Source organism: Pinus tabuliformis, chromosome 5_1, assembly GCF_031772625.1.
Source record: "Pinus tabuliformis cultivar Carrire ecotype Pingquan chromosome 5_1, CPIR1, whole genome shotgun sequence".
In the NCBI taxonomy this organism is placed as follows: Eukaryota; Viridiplantae; Streptophyta; class Pinopsida; order Pinales; family Pinaceae; genus Pinus; species Pinus tabuliformis.
The window spans coordinates 125,502,501-125,522,293 of record NC_142305.1 but is presented as its reverse complement, the minus strand read 5'-3'; the positions used below and the strand labels follow the sequence as shown (position 1 = coordinate 125,522,293).

General features: G+C 39.3%; 1 protein-coding gene across 7 annotated transcripts in view; it reads right to left on the bottom strand.

Moving 5' to 3' along the window:
* Positions 1-19,793, bottom strand: part of LOC149163738 (MAG2-interacting protein 2-like) — an 87,174-nt gene that overhangs the window by 42,377 nt on the left and 25,004 nt on the right. The window lies entirely within an intron of this gene.

Here is a 19,793-nt window from a genome sequence, read left to right as displayed (position 1 = left end):
TCAATACAATTGTCAGCCATTAAACTGTTAAAGTAAATGTTAGCTTATAATGGTCAACTAGATATTAGACTTAGGCATTAATAAAGCCAATTCGTCTTTAGCTTGGTTTATGCTTATTCTAATTTCACTTTATCTGTTTATCCTACATTCATAAAGTGTATTGACTCTATTTGATTGTATTCCTATATAAGAAAGTTTTTACTTTCTCATTTAGATATACAATATGGAGAAGTCTTTTGAGTTACCATGGTTTCAATTGCTGTAACATGGTATTACAGCCAATTTAATCTGCTAAGAATGCTCCTCTTCCACTGTATGATGATATAGAGAATCAGAAATGATTAGACTGATAAGTGTGTAAGAGCATGAATACCTAGGAACTGATGTCCGCAGAGCGAGATCAAGGAATCACTAGTGTAGCATGGTGAAAAGCCAAAAGGGTTTCATTGAAACCAGGTATTTTGTCTTTTGTTCAAAGCATGGGCAATTTTGTTTTAAATTTCAGCCACCATACAATGTCTTTCAGCCACTGTTTTCAGTCTTCATTTCCAGAGGTCATGCAGTGTAGCAGCGCAATCATAAGGAATTGTACAAAATTATTCAAAAAATGCAAGAAATTTGATTTACAGCCCAGAGTATCTTGTTTCTCAGTTTTCCTGATAGTATAGATGAATTGGAAGCAGATAAACTCTATTCTTTTCCTAGATTGGTGCCCATATTTTCAAATTTGAAAGTTTTAAATGTTGATTAATATTTTTCAGCAGATCCAAGGAGAAAGTGATTATTCTCTTAGTCACTGGGTTCAGCAAATAAAATCCTTTAGATTTGAAATTCGTAGAACCCCTACACAATCTGAACAAATTCGTTTGTGTTCACCGAATATCAAGCCGAGCTCAAACCCGAACAAAATCGAAAAAATCTTCAAGAATCAATGAAATTCGTGTTAGGGTTTTTGCGGTTAAGCATTTTTTCAAAGTTTATAATTTAAAAAAAAATATGTATCCCTAACAAGGCTAAAACTTTTGGCGGGCGCGAAAATGTAACTCTCGCACTCCATCACTCCACCATCGAGTCTCAACTCCCACTGCATTGTGCCAATCAACCCTACTACTACAGCCTGCACACTCAATCCTCAGTGACACCCGACCCAACCGGTGATGACCCTGCATTTGTTTTATTTATACCATGGTCTCCCACTAACCACTACAAATCTGGACTCTGCAGTATGTTGTCGCTCAAATTGTATAGGCATGGTGCGACAACGACTCAAGGCGGGGGTTGTCACTCTCCAGTCTGATCCCCACCCGCTCCGTTATAGTTGTCTCCCAACAACAAAGTATGGGGGGTAGTCCCTATGGAAAATAGAAATGAAAGACAAGTTGGCAACCAAGGAGTCTGGGAGACACGATTGAATGGCCTAGCCACTTGGTTGATTCAGCAAGCTTTTAGAGATTATATTTAATTACCAATGAGACCAATGCCCTATGGAGTCAACTTACTTGTTTTATATCAATTTAGGACCAAATGATCGGATGAACAACCGTTGCTTGAATGCTTAACTAACCTATATGTTATGCAAATCCTAAGACTTAGGTGAAATGCAAGAATCGTGGTTACTTTTAATTATACGTCTGTTCTAAATAGTTCCTTCCTCTTAACTATTTTGGAACTAGTCTCTAAAGTAGGTTATGGGATAGAAGCTAACAAGAAGTAAGCAGAGATTTGATTAACGATACCTCCCCCTGTGTTCTAACCACTCAATGACTCCGATGTTGCAGAGACTATGGCTCTGACAACTGCAAGGTCATCGTGTTAACCACTAAAGAGGTGCTAGGCTCCTGAAGCTAGGTGAGAAAGGTTGTCCTAAATGTCTATCAACCAAGCTTATGTTTCGAGGTAAATTATTAGATACAAGAATTTTCCTAGAATGATATGCAAGGATTATGAGTGAGTCTTGAGTTAAGAATGTTTATGTGATTCAAGTACTTGATGTTGATTATCTCATAACAAGAGTACTTAACAATATATTGAAAAACAATCTTAAACAAGACCAAGTGCTCAATGATACAAGTGCCAACAACCAACAAGAGATCTTCTTACAATAATTCCACAAAGATATTGACCAACAAGTGATAACAATGATAGCAATTTAGGAAACTTAGAGCACTTATCTAATTAGCCAATGATTTCCAATACAAGATGCCAATGACTAAAATTTAGCCCAAATCACTTCAACCATGAATGATTATGAATTGTAAAATTTCCTTACCCAATTTTAGAGACTTATATGTGATTTATTATTGCTGCAAACTTGTATTCAGAGGTCTGCAATTTTATATCAGCAGTCAAGAAGTGATGCAAGATGCCAAAGATAAGCTAGAAAATCAATGCATTTAACTTCCAATGATATTCACTTGATTATAGGACTGCTTTGACACTATAGATATGATTTATTATGCTCAGATCATACCTCAAAATGATGTATAGCAGATCTGTAATAACTCAGAAAATCAGTCCTTAATAGACCAACAAGGGGCCTAAACATTAATGCAAAATAAGCTCCAATGATTAGCTAATCAATTTGAGTGATTTTTAGATGATCTTTAGTCAATTTTGATCATTCTTAATTAGTTCATATGACTACATAAATGGTTGTCAAAGCAGATTGACAGCCGAGGTTCATTGGCCATATGGACTTGGAGCATTGATAGAGGCAGGAGCTGCAAATCATGAGCTAGAGGACCGGGCAAATACAGGGTACGACCGAAGGGAGTTGAGATAGCCGACTTCATCAGCAAGATGATCAAAGTATCTTGTTGAGGGCAGATTGGTTGTTAATGGACTAACACTGAGCCCCAGTTTTGTATCTTGTACTAATGGATGTCTGAGGGCCATTATCCCTGGTACGGGAGCCCTAGACCGTTGTATTATATGTTGTTTCATATTACGAAGTTGGGTTGAAAAATATAAAAATTTGTTTATATTCTGTGCATGTGTGATTCACTGTTGTTTATATTCTGTTGTGCAAAGTAGTATTACGAAGTTGGGTTGAAAAATATAAAAATTTGTTTATATTCTGTGCATGTGTGATTCACTGTTGTTTATATTCTGTTGTGCAAAGTAGTATCGTTGAGATTCTTAGTTTGGTAGCATCAGAGATTTTAAGATTCTATCCTAGACCCAAGATCGTGGAAATTCATCAAGTAAAAGCTAGGGCTTTCAGAAAATGGGTTTCTTCCCCAATTTGAAAATAAGCAAGCTGCAAAAATGGTCTCAAAAACCCTAGACGTCTAGGGTTTTTAAGGGTTGGAAATTTCAGAAGTTTAATCCTTTCTTTGATCCCTTGAGAGATTTCACCTGTCCAAATAAAAAGAAACTTTCCCAAAAAAACCCAATATATACAAAAATAAAATTAAAACCCCAAGAAATTATATACAAGAAAAAATTAAAATGCAAAGGGTTAGTGAAATTATTTGCATAATAGAAAATACAAGGTGAAGGGTTAATATATATAGACACAAATTAGAGAAACTATTTTCAAATTTTGAATGTGGGATAAAAACTTTACAAGTAAAATTTGAATTTCAAATTAAAAGTTAAGTCTAATTAAAAAAATTAAAACTTAAATCAAATAAATATTTACAACTTTGAAATCTAAAAATTATTTACAAAATAAAATAAATCTAAAGAATATTTAAAAGTATGCTAAAAACCCCAAAACATGAAATTTAAAATAAAACTCCAAACCCAAATAGCTACAAAACAAGGGTTAGAAAATTTTATTTACAAAAATTATTTTACAAAAATAAATTACAATTTATATACAAATATACAATGCTTGAAAATAAATATTTTTGAGTAAATAATTTTTTAAATGATGAATAATGACCATAGATCAAATGTGTTTTGAAAGTTATGGTATTGCCCACAGCCTTAGCGAAGTAAGAAAACCAAACAAAATTCTCGAAGCCCAAACAAGGTCGACTCTCCTCCAGAGTCTATGAACTTGGAGCCCAAGGGTCAGTGAACCTGCAAACCCTATATATTTTCTTCAAGAAAGCTTGTTAGACATATGGTGAATCAGATCACCTAAGATAGACCTAAAATCTACCAATAGAATGTTCTTATCACCATCTAATGAATAAACAAACTTTAAAATTTTAAGCACAATATAGGAAAGCACATATCACAGATCATCGAACAAAGAACACCATGAATTGAACCCCAAAGTCTTTTATTATGATATTTCAAACGTTCCCAGTAGATCAATGGAACAAAACCAACATTACAAAATTAAATAGACTAGAGTTAAAGCTTTCATCATGACTTAAGAAGCAAAATGGCCTCTAATTTATAAATAAATCCTCCAAGTAGAAAATAACGACTAGTTGGCTTGATCCCCGTCAAAATAATCTCGAACATTGATAAATATTTGATCATCTTTTAATCTCCACCATCGAAAATAATTATTTTTGAAGAATTTTCGAATTTCTCATAAAACCTATGTTTTTAGTCCAAAAATAATTATTTTGAACTAATTCCCTCAAAAAATTGACTTTGACTTAACCACCAAGGTCCAAGGGTCCAATTTTTCTAGAAATTTTCAATGCTCCCTTGGTGGGTGACTTCTAAAAATTAACTTACTTTAAACCCACGAATTTTTCCACTTGGAAAAATTAATTTCTTTAACATTTTAATTTTGACTCTAAATTAATTAATTTTCTGGCTTAGGATTTAATTTTATTTTTGCCAGAAAAATTAATTAATTGATTCATAAGGGGATTAATTATTTTTTTCACCCTCAAATATTTTAGCCATGGTGTCTAAGTATGAGGGACTATGCGCTAAAATATTTTTACATAAAATTTTACAAATTCAACCTCAAAGGGGGAATAGCCATTCGTCATAGACCATCAAAATACATACCCAATTCTGCGACACAATATGATATAGCAGACCAAGTGATTTGTAATGAAATAATCTAGCCAAATAACTTAAATTATTCCCAAATCACTTTTACAAAAGTCTTGACTAAAACACTACGACTCACCTAAGACTTCAACGATAAATCCCACCCTGGAAGGGAAAAACTTTGTCGATCATCCGTATTTAGAAACACAGATAATAAGTGAGACGAAAAACCTCTTAGGATGAAATTTGTCGCCAAAATCATAGGCTTACCTAGGTTGTTACATAATTAACAATCCTACTAGCATCATTTACAGTACAAATTTGCAGAATGAGTTTACAATGACATAATAATCTATTGGCTGATGTTTCTGAACTTTAAAAGAAAAAATGGTACAACTGCTTTCTTGGAACTGTGACAAAAGGTGTGCAACATCTAGCTCCATATGGGGACACATTGTTTCAATGGGGCAATGTGAAAATCAAGAATCCTGTATCCAAGAAAACAAAATTCCATCAAATAGATATCCATTCAAAATCAAAATCATCATGCATACATAAAAAATCTGTTGGAATAGAAAAAATCTACTCTAACAAACTAAAATGAAAAAACATGTAACTTAAATGCGTGAAATAAAACTAACTAATGACATAAATGTAAAAGGAGTAGAGTTAGATATATTATACAAAGATGCCCTCAATGTTATCCAAGTCCTAAAAGGTCCCTACTATCAGTGTGAAGACTCTCCTCATAATGTCATCATTGTAAGGGGGTGTAGGTGAGGTCAGCATCATGATACTACTAAGACAGGAGGCAACTATAAGTCTGACCCCTTCACAAGTGTGCTCCAAGAATCTTTGTTGGATCAAGGCAAGCATTGTTGGTTTGAGTGCCCAATTTAGAACCCTGAAATCGGATTGGCTCACTTTAGAAAGATGTGAATCCAATTTCTTCAAATAAGAGAGGGATTTTTCAGTCACCTTCATGTCTTTCAAGTCTGATCCAAGTGCATAAAGCCAATTTCCTACCTCCTGTTCCTTTTGCAAATCCCTTATTTGCTCCAGTTGTAAGATAGCATGTACCCTTTTTGAAAAAACTCTTTTGTTTGGTTTTCTTCTTTGGCTCATGGAATCAAGTGATGAACTGTTACTAAGGGTGTTTATGAAGGCTTTGACCCAATCATCCATAGTGGCTATTGTAGTGTACCAAGCAAATAGAGTGCACAATATTTACTTCTTCAAGCAAATGTTTTCAAAAATATTAGAAACCTCTTTGACACCTGGGAAAGTAATATGATTCAAACTGAGCTTGACAACCAACTCGGTTCCTTCTAAATGCTGCTACAGGCATAACCCCAAATGTAGGCACCTCTCTTGCCTTTCACAGGCAACCTAATCTAGAGGATGCTCTGGCCACGTGACCTAGCTCTTGCGTTGCGCATGCCCACGGTTGCATACTTACTACCCTCCAATCTGCCATGGCCCGAGAGGGGGGCTCGGAGCCCCTCTCCCTTCCTCCAGAAGTTCGTGAATTTCAGAAAATGGTGGTTGCATGCTGCAAACGGCTCCCAACAGCACAGCAATAGAAATTCGTAAAAAAAAGGACAGCATACCCTCAGTGGCCCCTCCCTGAGGAAGAAACTTGTCAATCTGCTCTGAACCTAGCGGACAAAGGACTCATAGGGCAATTCACAGGCCTCTGGCCATCGCCCAAATCAGTAGAAGATTGGATTAAGAGCAACTGGTCCCCATTGATCAAGGTATCAAATCTTACTTTGTTGGGAAAGGCTACTTCGTTTTCGTGTTTGAATCTGCTGAGGATCAGAGTCTCATCTTCAGGAATGGGCCTTATTTCATGGGGCCACAAGGTTTATATCTACACAAATGGTCGTCGGATTTCAACCCGACACAAGATGTGCCCATTATAGTCCCAGTATGGGTGCGACTTCCCCACCTACCCTTGCATTGTTGGACCCAGAAATCGCTCCAAATCATTGGCAACTCCCTTGGAAAATATATCGACCAGGCTGCAAGGAAAGTCCAGTACTCCTGTGCTCGAATATGTGTGGAAGTAGACCTTGAAGAAGGATTACCAGAAGCAATAAAACTCACAGTAGCCAGATGGTCTCACATCCAAGAACTAGATTATGAGCAGCTACCCTTCAAATGTAGACGTTGTCATGGCTATGGGAATTTTGCGAGATACTACAGGAAAAACGCTGAAGAACAGAGTGATAAGTCGAAGGGAGAACAATGGACCACGGTCCAGAAAACTGATCATGCAAAACCACAAGGGAAAGGACCTACAAAGAAGAACAACACTGAAGATCAAGGAAATGAAAAGAGGAACCCCCATGCCCCAGATGAGAATCCAAACCCTAATGGAAGCCCCCCCCAGATCCTCCTGAAGCAGATCTGATTACCCCGGCACAGATTCACATCCCTCAAACAAACAAAGGAGGAGGAACTGCCTCTCCTGGTGTCTCTCAGGGTAGCCCCTCCATTCCCTCGTATGCAGATATAGCAAAGAAAAAAGCGGCAGAACCCTCTGACTCCTCTGAGGATGAGATCTATGAGAAACCCTCGAAGAGGGCGGGCAGGAAGCCTCACAAAGTGGTGAGGGAAGAAGAAGCAGAATGTCTAAAGATGCAAGGCAGCCAATCCACAATAGAAATGTCTATTAGGAGAAATACAAGCGCAAGACCTTCCAAGGGGGGTCTCTCAAACCCCTCGCCAAGTAAATAATGCATATAGTCTCTTGGAATTGCAGAGGTCTGGGGACCCAACCAAAAATCGAAGCCGTCAAAGATCTGATGAAAATAGGACCCACAGATATCCTCTTGCTCCAAGAGACAAAAATCAAAGGGCAAGCCCTCATGGAAATCAACAAGTCAAAATGGAAAAAGAAAGAAGGCAAAGCAGTCAGCTCGAGGGGATCTTCAGGAGGAGTTGCGACACTCTGGACTGACGATCACGTCCATCTGCTTAACTCGCATGAGACCTAGCACTGGATCTACATTAAGATCAATCACCTTGAAAGTAAGTTAACTATAGCCCCATTCAATCTCTATGTTCCTGTCTTTTATGCTGAAAAAAGAGAATGTTGGAATTCTCTCTCCGACTTTTTAGACCTTCATTCACCCAACAACATCATTCTGGCCGAAGACCTCAATATTGTTATGAAGCCAAAATAAAAAAGGGGGGAAATAGCATCAGAGACCAACTACTACCCTTGGTCAAAGAACTCACGGAGCAAAGGGATCTTTTAGATTTTGCACTTGTAAAAGGCACATACACTTGGACCAATAATCGAACTAGGACTGATCACATTTCTACCCGATTGGATAGATTTCTAATTCAAAGCTCCTTGCTGTTGGAAAATCTTCTTATCTCCACAAAAATCCTCCCCAAACTCACCTCAGACCATAAGGCAATTCAACTCCTTATGGCTCCTAAGGAAGACCTGGGCCCAATGCCCTTTAAATTCAACCCTCTCTGGATTGAAAAAGAAGGTTTTCTTGACACTGTTCAATCAGCCTAGGATATTCCCATCGATGGATCTCCCAGCTATGTGTGGGAACAAAAATTAAAAGCCACAAAAAAAGCCTTAAAAGAGTGGCTAAGGAATCCATCTAAAAACCCTACTCAACAGAGAAATGAAGTTGTTCACTCATTGGAAACTCTGCAAATGGGAATAGAAGACCTTCACATCACTCCGGAAATTCTAAATAAAGAGGCTGCACTCCAAAGCAACATCCACCGCTCTTTCAGACGGGAAGAAGAGTATTGGAGGCTCAAATATCGTAGCCTATGGCTCAAGGCCGGAGACCAAAACACTTCATTCTTCCACCAACAATACAAAGCCCGATTATCTCATAACCATATTACTGAGATAAAAAATGAAGAAGGACAGATCTGCAAAAAGTTCGACCAAATTAAATCAGCAGCTAAAAATCATTTCAAAAAGCTCTACGAGTCTGGGAATGAAAGCAGCAAAGAGGATATTGAAGACCTTCTGTCTAATATCTCTCACCTCATCAATCAAGAGGACAATCAAGCTCTTCTGAAACCATTATCTGAAGAAGAAATTATCAAAGTAATATGGGCAATGGAATCAGATAAGGCCCCTGGGCCAGATGGCTTCTCTATACACTTTTACAAAGTCTGCTGGAACATCATCAAAACAGATCTGCTGAAAATGATACAAGGTTTCTTCAGTAAAGCCAAGGTTGGGGGAGGCATCAATTCAACCTTCCTAGCCTTGATTCCAAAAGAGGTCAATCCAGAATATCTTAGCAGATTTAGGCCCATTTCACTTTGTAACGCTTCCTATAAAATCTTGGCCAAAATCCTTGCAAACAAAGTTAAACCCCTCCTTGAAAAATTAATCTCCAGCTCTCAAGAGGGATTTGTTAAAGGTAGACACATCTTGGATAATGTCATTAAAGTCCAGGAAGCTGTCCACTCCAGTAAACTGAGAAAAGAGAAGGGCATTTTGATCAAGCTCGACATGGCCAACGCCTTCGATAAGGTTAATCACTCCTTCCTCTTCCAAGTCCTCCAATCCTTCGGCTTCCCTGCTCAGTTCATTAATCTCATCAAAGCCTATATTGATAAGCCTTGGATTGCCCCTCTAGTCAATGGCCGGCCAGCATCCTTCTTCCAAGCTCAGCGTGGATTGAGGCAAGGTTGCCCGTTATCTCCTTTCTTGTATATTCTAATGGCGGACTCCCTCAGCAGGAAGCTTACTGCAGAAATGAATTCTGGTGACCTCCCCGGAATTCGCACTTCCAATGCCCAAAAGCCTATAAACCACGCCCTCTTTGCAGATGACTCCCTCCTTCTTGGTGGTGCCTCTACGAGAATAGCTAAATCTTTCGACTCTGTCCTAAAAAGTTATTGCAGAGCCTCAAGAGCTATGATAAATGACAGAAAGAGCTCAATCTACGGATGGAATGTGGATCAAGGCAATCTGAACAGTATAGCCCAGATCCTTGGCTTCGAGGGCTACGCCCATTGGGACAGCATCAAATATCTTGGCCTACCACTCACCTCCGGGTTTAATATCAAAGCCTCTTTTCTTCTTGCTCCTAAACACATCATGGAGCAGATCTTGTGCCTTCTGCGAAACTTTCTTTGGCAAGGAGGCAAAGGCAATCAAAGAAAAATGCACTTGGCAAACTGGGATCTAGTAAAATGCCCAATAGCGGATGGAGGACTCCAGATAAGAGACCCTGCACTCTCCAATCTCGCTCTCGGCTACAAGCTTCTCTAGAAAATCTATTCCGACCCTGCTCATCCAGTCAGTGATATGCTCAAGAAAAAATATGCGCAGGGGTCTCTCCTCGACAACTCTCTGTTGACAACACCTCCCCTGGAACGTTAACCTGGAATTTATGCAGAAACAGCATCAATCACTTTAAGTCTCACCTCTACTGTATTCCAGGCAATGGAAAAAAATTTACTTGTGGGAAGACCGTATAATGAATAACGCACCCCTTAAATCCCATGATGAAATTCGTAACCTCTAATGTTGGCTTCTAGATGTAGGGTATCACAAGCTATTTGACATAACAGAGTGGGATCGCAAAGGGAATTGGCAAGATTGGAGCTTCCCAATCATACCAAAGCATCTCCTTCCACAGCTGGCAGCGCTGAAATCGCTCCTCTCCAACGTTGCACCCATCCATCGTGACAGTCCAAATAGCTGGGGCTGGGAGACACCGACACTTATACCACTACAGCAGGTTATATCACTCTGCAGCCAAAAAAAGATAAAATACGTTCTCCCAGCATTTGGAAACAAGTTTGGCATTCTATAGGATTTCCGAAAGTCATTTTTTTTTTGGATCCTCATGCATAACAAACAGTTGACAGGTGACAATCTGCTAAAAAGAAACATTGTTGGACCTCATCAATGCATCATGTGCAAAAATGTTGGAGAGACAGCCCCTCATCTGTTCCTAGACTGCGTTTTTGCCAAGGAAGTCTGGAAAATAACGCTCCTTGATCTACAAGTTAATCTGCCCCAGCAATGCACGGTGGCTGATCTTTACTCCACATGGTTCCAAAATTATCCTCGTCCCATCCCCAGCAACTCTCTATGGTATCACATTTGGCTTTCAATCCCTAAATTCGTGTGTTGGGAAATCTGGCTCGCCTGGAACGACTTGACTTTCAATAATACTCCTTGCTTCCCTGCAAAAATCGCTGCTAAAGCTAAAGCTCTTCTCCTAGAATCTGTTCTTCAGCATTCGCAAAAATCAGATTCTTCTCTCCTCCCTTCTGAAAAGAGCTGGTTGAATCATATTAATCCTCTCCCCAAAGGCAAATCTCTGATCCTCCCCCTTCCCAACCCTCACTGGAGATTAAGAGATCCAGAAGCCAGCTTCCAACTTTGGTGGAGGAATCAACTCAAAACTACAATTTTCTTCAACGGAGCCTCCAAGGGAAACCCTGGGGCAGCGGGTGCTGGTGGAGTCATCTACTCCCCGGACAGCACTAGAAAAGATTGCTTCAGCTGGGGGCTTGGTCATCGTACAAATAACCAAGCAGAACTTCTTGGCCTCACAAAAGCCTGCCAAATTGTTTGGGAAAGAGGCATCAAAGATTGTCAAACATTTGGAGACTCAGACATCCTCATCAAGAAGATCAATGTGCAAGACTAGTTCAACAACACCACACTCAACAATTCTCTGAAAAGGCTAATGACCATACTGAAGGACTTTGAATCCTTTCAAATTTCCACATTCTCAGAAGCTCGAATAGTGAAGCTGATATAATGGCAAACAAACGTTGCCTTCTTGCATTGGGCGAACTCAACATCAATGACAATAGTATTATTCAAGAAAGTGTTCCTTAATCTGAGAAACAGAGTACATCAAGATGTATAAAGATGCAAGATATTGCAGTGTAACAAGGTTGATTAGGCTCCGGCCCAACCAAATCATAAATAAATCATACTCGTTTCAGTTAAAAAAAAAATGTAGGCACTGTTATCACCCCAAGAAACTCTCCTAAGTTGTATATCAGAGATGCTCGGGAACATTACAAACTCAACAAAATTGTTGGATAAATGGTGGATGAATGAAGGAAATGTTGCATATTCAAGCCAGATAACCACTTCTACTATGCTTAACCCCAGACATGGGTGAAAACCCCCAGACTACAAGGCTTTTAACCACCAACTACTCACAGTTTGAGGATAAGGTGATAATGAAGAAGACTGACCACACCAGCAGATGCGCAGGACCCTGTGATGGCCGACTGCAACCAATTAAAAGGTCTGTAAATCTGTTTTCTAATACACAGACAGGATGACAGCTCTCTAGCATTAATAATAACAGAACCGTGCAAACAAATTCAATGATACATGCTAAATCCTAACACAGAGGTGGGATGACAGCCCCTCTAATGCTAAACATTAACAGCACATGAATAGATGCAAGACAGACACAGCCTGGAACAAGAAGGAGAAGTGGAAAGTGAGCAATTAACAGCAAAAGAAGCTTGTATTAACTGGAAATGAAGACCAGAAGCTGCAGATTACACACTAGTTACAGTCTCCAGAAGTTGAAGCTTACAACAGAATGACATTCATCAACCTGATTACATCTTCTTTTTGGATATATATAGAGTCTGTTTACAAAATTCCTCTGCTAGGCCATGCCTGGAGGGGTCATAACTGACCACCAACCGCATTTACAATTAGATATGGGTTCTGGATACAATCTGCTGGCTTTAATGAACAAAATTGATCTTTTCTAATATTCTATTGTACTTCTTGATCAGGTGAAGGGAAGTACGAAGACATTCCATAACTGATAAATGCCTGGAATTGCTCGAGGCGCGTCCTTTTCTTCTCGGCCATATTTCCTATTGAATGAGGTAGTTGAAGATTCAATACAAACAGTGTTGAGACCGGCGGTGGATGTGGACAGAATGGTGGAGGAACGGGAAAAGAAACATCAACCGTTGGATCACTTGGAGGAACGGCGGAGATCAACTTACAGGAGGTATCGGGAGAATATGTGGACGGAGAGACACGGGCCGTCGGATCATGGCCGGACAGATCCGACGGTGATCGGGCACGAGAGAAGGGCGGAAGTTAACGGGCGAAAAAGGGCGGTTTTACTATCGGGCGGTATTCCCCGCACCGCCTACGGGAGGTGAGTGGTTTACGTACACAAGGAAGCGATGGAATGAAAATGTGATGCGTGGCTGACGAGACGGCGAGGAAACCGCTTTCCCCACTGCCTAATGGACGAGCGGTTCACGGGAGCGGGGGTTGCATATGGCATTGGATCAAGCAATGGATCATCGGACGGTCACGGATTAACGCTCATGTTTGTTGGTTGATGTGACAGGTACGGGCGGGCCCGGGCTTTATTAAAGCTTAGGGTCATGAATTTTATGATATGCGCGGGTTATAAAGGTTGAGAGATTCAAGCCATCCCTGAGAGATCTGTCAGGACTAAGCACCACACTGGGCTCCTTCCATTAAAAACCAGAGAGGTCGAAGAGCTGGTGAGGAAAAGAGTCTGTGCACTCTAGTGGCTTGGGGAATCCAAGAACCACCCTGCCAAGTAAATTCTGTTTCAGGAGACTCATATTGAGCTCCTTCATTGTAATTCTCTGCTTTAAGACACAATAAAAGAAAGCCACCACTGAGAGTTGGACCGGAGATGTAGCCCTAGAGGATAGGGTGAACTCCTTATTATTTTCTTGTGTTCTTATATTTGCTTACTGTATTTCTCTGTTGTTTTCCATTTCAAGTGTATTTGTATTTGTATTTGCAATATGATCGATCCGTGGCCTAAATAACATAGACACACACCAGCACATGAGTCTGTAATACCTTCCTTTAATAAATCTTTCACTGAGATCACTCATAGGGTGATTTTCAGATCACTAAGAGAGCCATCCCCTAGCCCTTCTAAGAGAGCCATCCCCTAGCTCTATTTATGACACTAACAAAGGCCTTGCTTTCCCATGCCTTCTCCAAGATCCCAATAGTATAGCTACATTATCCACAAGCCCACGCCTTGCTCATTCTCACATTATCACCATTATTGATGATCCCTTTTCCCCTCCTAGGTATGATGTTGAGGAAGAACTATCCATTAGAAGTATCCCTCCTTCCCCTTCATACCCTCAGGATTGTGAATATAATTATTCCATTGAGAAACCAATCTGTTGTGCCCTTCCATGTCCCGAATCCCCTTTTCCTTCCCATCATAACCCCGTGGCATCCATGAGAAATAACATTATGAAAAATGGTTGTGATAGGGAGTTCTTGAGTTTGATCATTCATTCTTCCATCCTATGCTTAGAAGGAAAGCTCTGCACTTCTAGATTGACTTATTTTCCTTCTTCTAGGACTTCCTTCTACGTTGAAAGGAGATCATATTTTCCCGCCTCCCACACAGATCATCCTCCATGTAATTATGTCCATGTTCACTTTGGGATTTGTTACATGAGTAATCATATAGGCGAGCATATTTATATTGATCTAATGATATGTTGGTTGCACTCGCTTTATGATTACACTTAGTATTAGCCTTGTACCATATGCATGTTAGGATAGGATGCATTGCATGTTGATTTTTTGCATTAGAACTAACATCATATGATATTATCATGCTAGATTAGTTGCACTTATATTAAAATTGCATTTAGATTAAAAAAAATATTTCTTGTTGAATTTTACAGCCTAATATAATCATGGGCGATCATAAGACACCACAAAAACATGTTGCCCCTTATGCTTGTTTCATGATATATGCAAGTGACAAGTCTATGGTCCTAAGAGATTGTTGGTGTTCTCATGACCTCCCCGTTCGAGTACGTTCGTGCACTCTTCTAAGAGATCATGTCCCAATTGGAGCCAAATGTTACCCACCACTTTGTGGGTGATATCCATAGGAGAAAATTTTCTCATAGATGGTCCCCAATCGGCAGCCCCTTGCAACCACCAGATAGCTCAATGTGCCATTTTCTCCACCACTTGAGCCAGTCATGTGGTCCCTCACCCATCTATTATGATCATATGTTTGAAGGTGGGCCTTTCAACCCCAAAGGTATGGCTTTTCATTGTGTAATTGGGTGTTTTTGTTTACTTATCATGGACACTTCTGGGCATGGATTAGTGGGGGGATTCGGCAGAAAGAGTGGGCTAGGTCTGTACTCTTGTCGCCTCTGCCCAATTCGATGGTTAACCTTCTATCCTAGTCCCGTGGGATCTCCTGATTTTGGTTACGTGGTCTCGTTTCCCAATACCATATACATCACTCCCCTTCCGCTCATTACAACCCCATTCATCATTTCCCCATCTAGGTCCACAAGGAGTTAGCCTCCCCCTCCCCTTCTTCACACCTTGGGTCAGGTCTGGAATGATGCCCTAGAGGTTGATGTAGCTAAAAAGAAAGGAAAATGCATAATTTGGCCACTGTCAATAGGAAATGTACCATAAAATGCAAAATATGGTCAGGACATACAAATTTAGCACATCGACAAAAGCCAAGCATGAGCTCTACCCCTACCATTATGGCCATCACCCCGGTTCCTAGGGCTTCTCATATTAGCCCCTTTACATCATTAACAAACCCATCATTGCCCCAACCCCTGGTGGGCGATGAACTGCCCCATCTTAAGGGGGTATCCACTGTTATACCCTACAAATCATGCTCTCATCCCCTGAAGCCTAAAGCAGTTATGAAGAAAAATCAAACAAAGGCAATAGGCATATGAAGAAAGGTGGAAAAACAAAGGTCAAGATAACTCATGTACCATGATTTCTCGCTCCTACATTCATATACCCAAGTGTGGGCTTCTATATTATAGCTACCCTTGTATTATGGCATGTGGCTTGGAGCTTTCCCCTAATGCCCCACTCCATCCCATCATTATATCACCTGCCACCTACCACTTGATGGATGCACAATGGACATGTCACCCCCTCTAGAGGTAGAAACCGCTTAATAGGGTCCTTGGTTAACCCCCTTATTGAGCTTGGAGACACCTGTACATGCTAAAGCCCACTATGAAAGGGCATGCCACTATGAAGTGTCCAATTGATTCTATGATTTGTAAGCTCTTTTACTCGATTACTCGAATGATTTGTTGTAATGGAAGGCAAAGGGATGCATTTGATCGTATAAAAGATTGCAGGTGGGTCTCCATTTGGGGTTTGGTCTCCCTAGACAGGGTCCAAGCCCTCTAGAGGGTCACATTGGCACTTGTAGGGTGAGAGTTCAAAGCCATGGGCCTTCACCATAGCAGAGAGCAAAGTGCTACTTCATGCATCCCTCAGCACCATTCATTGATACTCGTGTTCCACCTTTTTGGATGAGGATGATGCACATGAACCACCATGCCCAACCAGCTTCACACTTGCACCACACACTTGGCAAATGTTCTAGGGCCCAGATGAGGATGTATCCCACCATGGGAGACTGAGTGAGGGCTCATGTCATCATTCTAGCCCTTACAGATGGTATACAGGCATTATCGATCCACTTGGAGACCCATGAGGATGTCATTGTGCCCCCACACCTACTTGGGGAAACCACATTTGATTTGCTTGGATGTCAAGGGTCACCCCCTTGATCACTATGTTTGGAGCTTGTCACCAAGTCATGTCATTATTGTACATTATTTTATTATCAAGTGGCATTATTAGGCTAATAGGCTATTTGAACCCCCTTACAGATTGTATAAATAGATGAGAAGCTCATTCCTTTCCCTCATCACATTTTGGGAATAGACTATCTCTTCTTGAGAATTTTGGCTAGCCTCTTTGATGGATGAATTGGATTTCCAAATGCATTTCGATGTTTGGAAGAGCTTAAATCTTGTCTTGGAGTTTCGATTTTCTTGCACATTGATGATTGAAGAATTTCGCTATACTTGTGAGTATCTTTTCAAGTTTTATCTTGAAATTTTGTCTCATGTTTAATATATGAAATATTTTCACTCATGAAGCTGGTGAAGTTGCCCTAATTGTAGTGTGAAGTTCTAATCTTATGCTTGTGAGGGATTTTTCATATGATTCATGTGAAGTATGGTAGATTATTGTCCTAGGGGTATATGCTTAGCTCATAATTACCTTGATAAGTCATCATTTGCAAATATTTAGAAATATAAATTTCCCTTGTAACCTTGTAACCTACTTGTGTTATTTCTCTGACACTTTGTTTCATTGAGTAATCTCTACTTGCTTCATTGATTATTGTTATAAGCTAATCTCATTATACTTTTGTGCTCAAAGTACTTATCATAATCTTATCATAAGTGTATTGGTATCTCACTTTTTAAAGCATCTTGTTCTAATTGTATCTCATTGAAACATTGTATTAACATTTGCATCTCATTTTCATATTAGATCTAAGTTTGCATCTCTAAATTTTACCTCCAAGCTTATATTTTAGGACCAACTTCCCTAACTTTCATTCAATATGACAAAATTGAGTTTGAGAAAAGGTTCAAACATGTGACCTTGCAATTCTCTTGTGGCCAAGCCCTTGTAGGAACGGAAGCACATGGATTTTCAAGGAGCCTAGACGAGTATCATTAATGACGGACTAAGCACCTCCTCGTCCTAGCCTTTTTGCAACTCACCTTAGTCCTTACCGAGTTTTGAAAAATTGAAGGGAAGACTCACTATAGTCCTTACAAAGTTTTGAGAAATTGAAGGGAAGACTCACTATAGATTAGACATATAATTAAAATCAACCAATATCACTTGCATCACACATACTCTAATCTTGTATTCATTCATCTAACATTGTCTCATTTTGCATTTGTTGATTTTTGAGCATTTCATCTTACTTGCAACATTGCATTTCATTTCTCTTGTACTTGTCATTTGAATTACTTGCTCATTGGCCCATGATATTGTTCTATCTTTACTGAGCATCTCTTTTGATATCTACAGATCAAAAGAAGTTGGTCAACGTAGATCAGAAAAGTCTCCTTTTACTCTATTTATAAGTGAAACAGGAGCAACTCCCATCGAGGCAATTGCTATGGTGCGGCTCATAAGATATCTAAAAAGAATTGAGCAAATGGGAGTAGGTAGATGGCCTAATGTTATCTTCAATGAAGGCATGAGTGAAATAAAGAAAACATAGATGAGACAAAACCACACATGGATGTAAAAATGGAATATCTACCTCAATGCATCTCCCACAAATAGCAAGGAGCTAAATAATTTTGTTATGGAGAAGTTTCGTAAACGGGTATGGGGAAAAGAGTTGGTTAGAAAGAAGAAGTACTACCCTACGTGTGATCTACAACAAAAAGAGTTCATTGGAGCTAGCATTCCATGGAGGGAAAAGGTTCTTATTGCTCAATTAAAACCCAACTCGCATCAACTTTGGTGTGAAACTGGACGGTGGAAAAGGCCTAAAGAAGCTTGGGAAGAACAAGTGTGTACATTTTGCACGTCTGGGGCAGTGGAATTGGAAAATCATTTCATTTTGGAATGTGATGCGTTCAAAGACATCAAAGAAAGTTATGGGAATATGTTAGCATCGGTTTCTTGGCATTGTGTTCTCAGCGGGAGGATTGTTGGAAGGTTGGGCTGGCTCACATCAATTTGAATAAGAAAAGGATTGAATTGCAAAAGGCGAAAAGCAGGGAACCAATGGTCCCATAGACTATTTTTAGTCTCGTGGACATTAAAATATCATTTCATTTCATTTCACACATGTGGGGCCGACTTGTCTTTAGGCCAACTTGGTCAAACATAGAAATTTGAAGTTTATCCATTACTTTGCCAATGAAAATACTAACCATAGCTACCCATTTTTCAACAGGGATATATATATATATATATATATATATATATATATATATAATTTATTTTTACATAATTTAAGTATATTTTAGTAGAATGGGCACTCAACCTTGTTTCTTCATGCAATTCCAATCTTGGTTCCAGTTCTAATTCTGATAGCATTGGAAAATTTTGTCTACATCTAACTAAGCAATCATCTTGCCATCTCTTTATATTGGAGCAGCACCTGAACAATCATCATCCCATCTCTTCTCAGTAAAGAAAGTATCCACCCATGCAAAATATCTTGCCATCTAGCATGAATTAATTCACCTTGATAACCGAAGTACTCAACTCATGTACCCTATTGGAAATCTGAGTTGTACATTAAAAAAGAGTCTTCATCTGATTCCTCCTTATCACTTATTTCACATATTACAGGGGTTAATTTCAACATAGTACAACTTTCTCCAAACTGTTATCTAGCATAATTTTGAACGTATTCTGGACAAATCATGTGGTTTTGTTAACCCTAAGGGTTAGCTAGATTGGCATATGCTCTTGTACAATCAAAGCAAAACAATCAATTTATTTTTGAATCATGCTTTCTAAAAGTAAAATAAAAATGCACTGCTATGCAAATATTATGCAAATACTATCTTATTCCAATCCTAAAGCCACCTTCACACATAGAGAACAATACTAGTAGGGAAAAAAAGGTAACCTACATTGAAAAATCAAGAGATGGTCAACTTCAACAACACCATCAGAAGTGTATATACTATAAACATAGAATGTATAATCTAAATGTGGTGCATGATTTGCTAGGATGTCCTGCCCAAGTGAATATACTATGCACATACAAGATCAACAAGATGACACAATAAACCAAACTCTTAGCAATTAAAACTTTCACATGCTAGAAAATTCAAAACATTATTAGGCCACAAATCTGGGATTCTGGAAAAACAAAGATTAATAGCACTCCAATGCCCAATTAGTGAACCGGTTTTTGATGGATCTCAAAATCTAACAAACAATATTTATATTTCTCATAAAGCATCAGAACAGTTCTAGAAATGTCAAGCCAGTTTGAGAAACTAGTCAC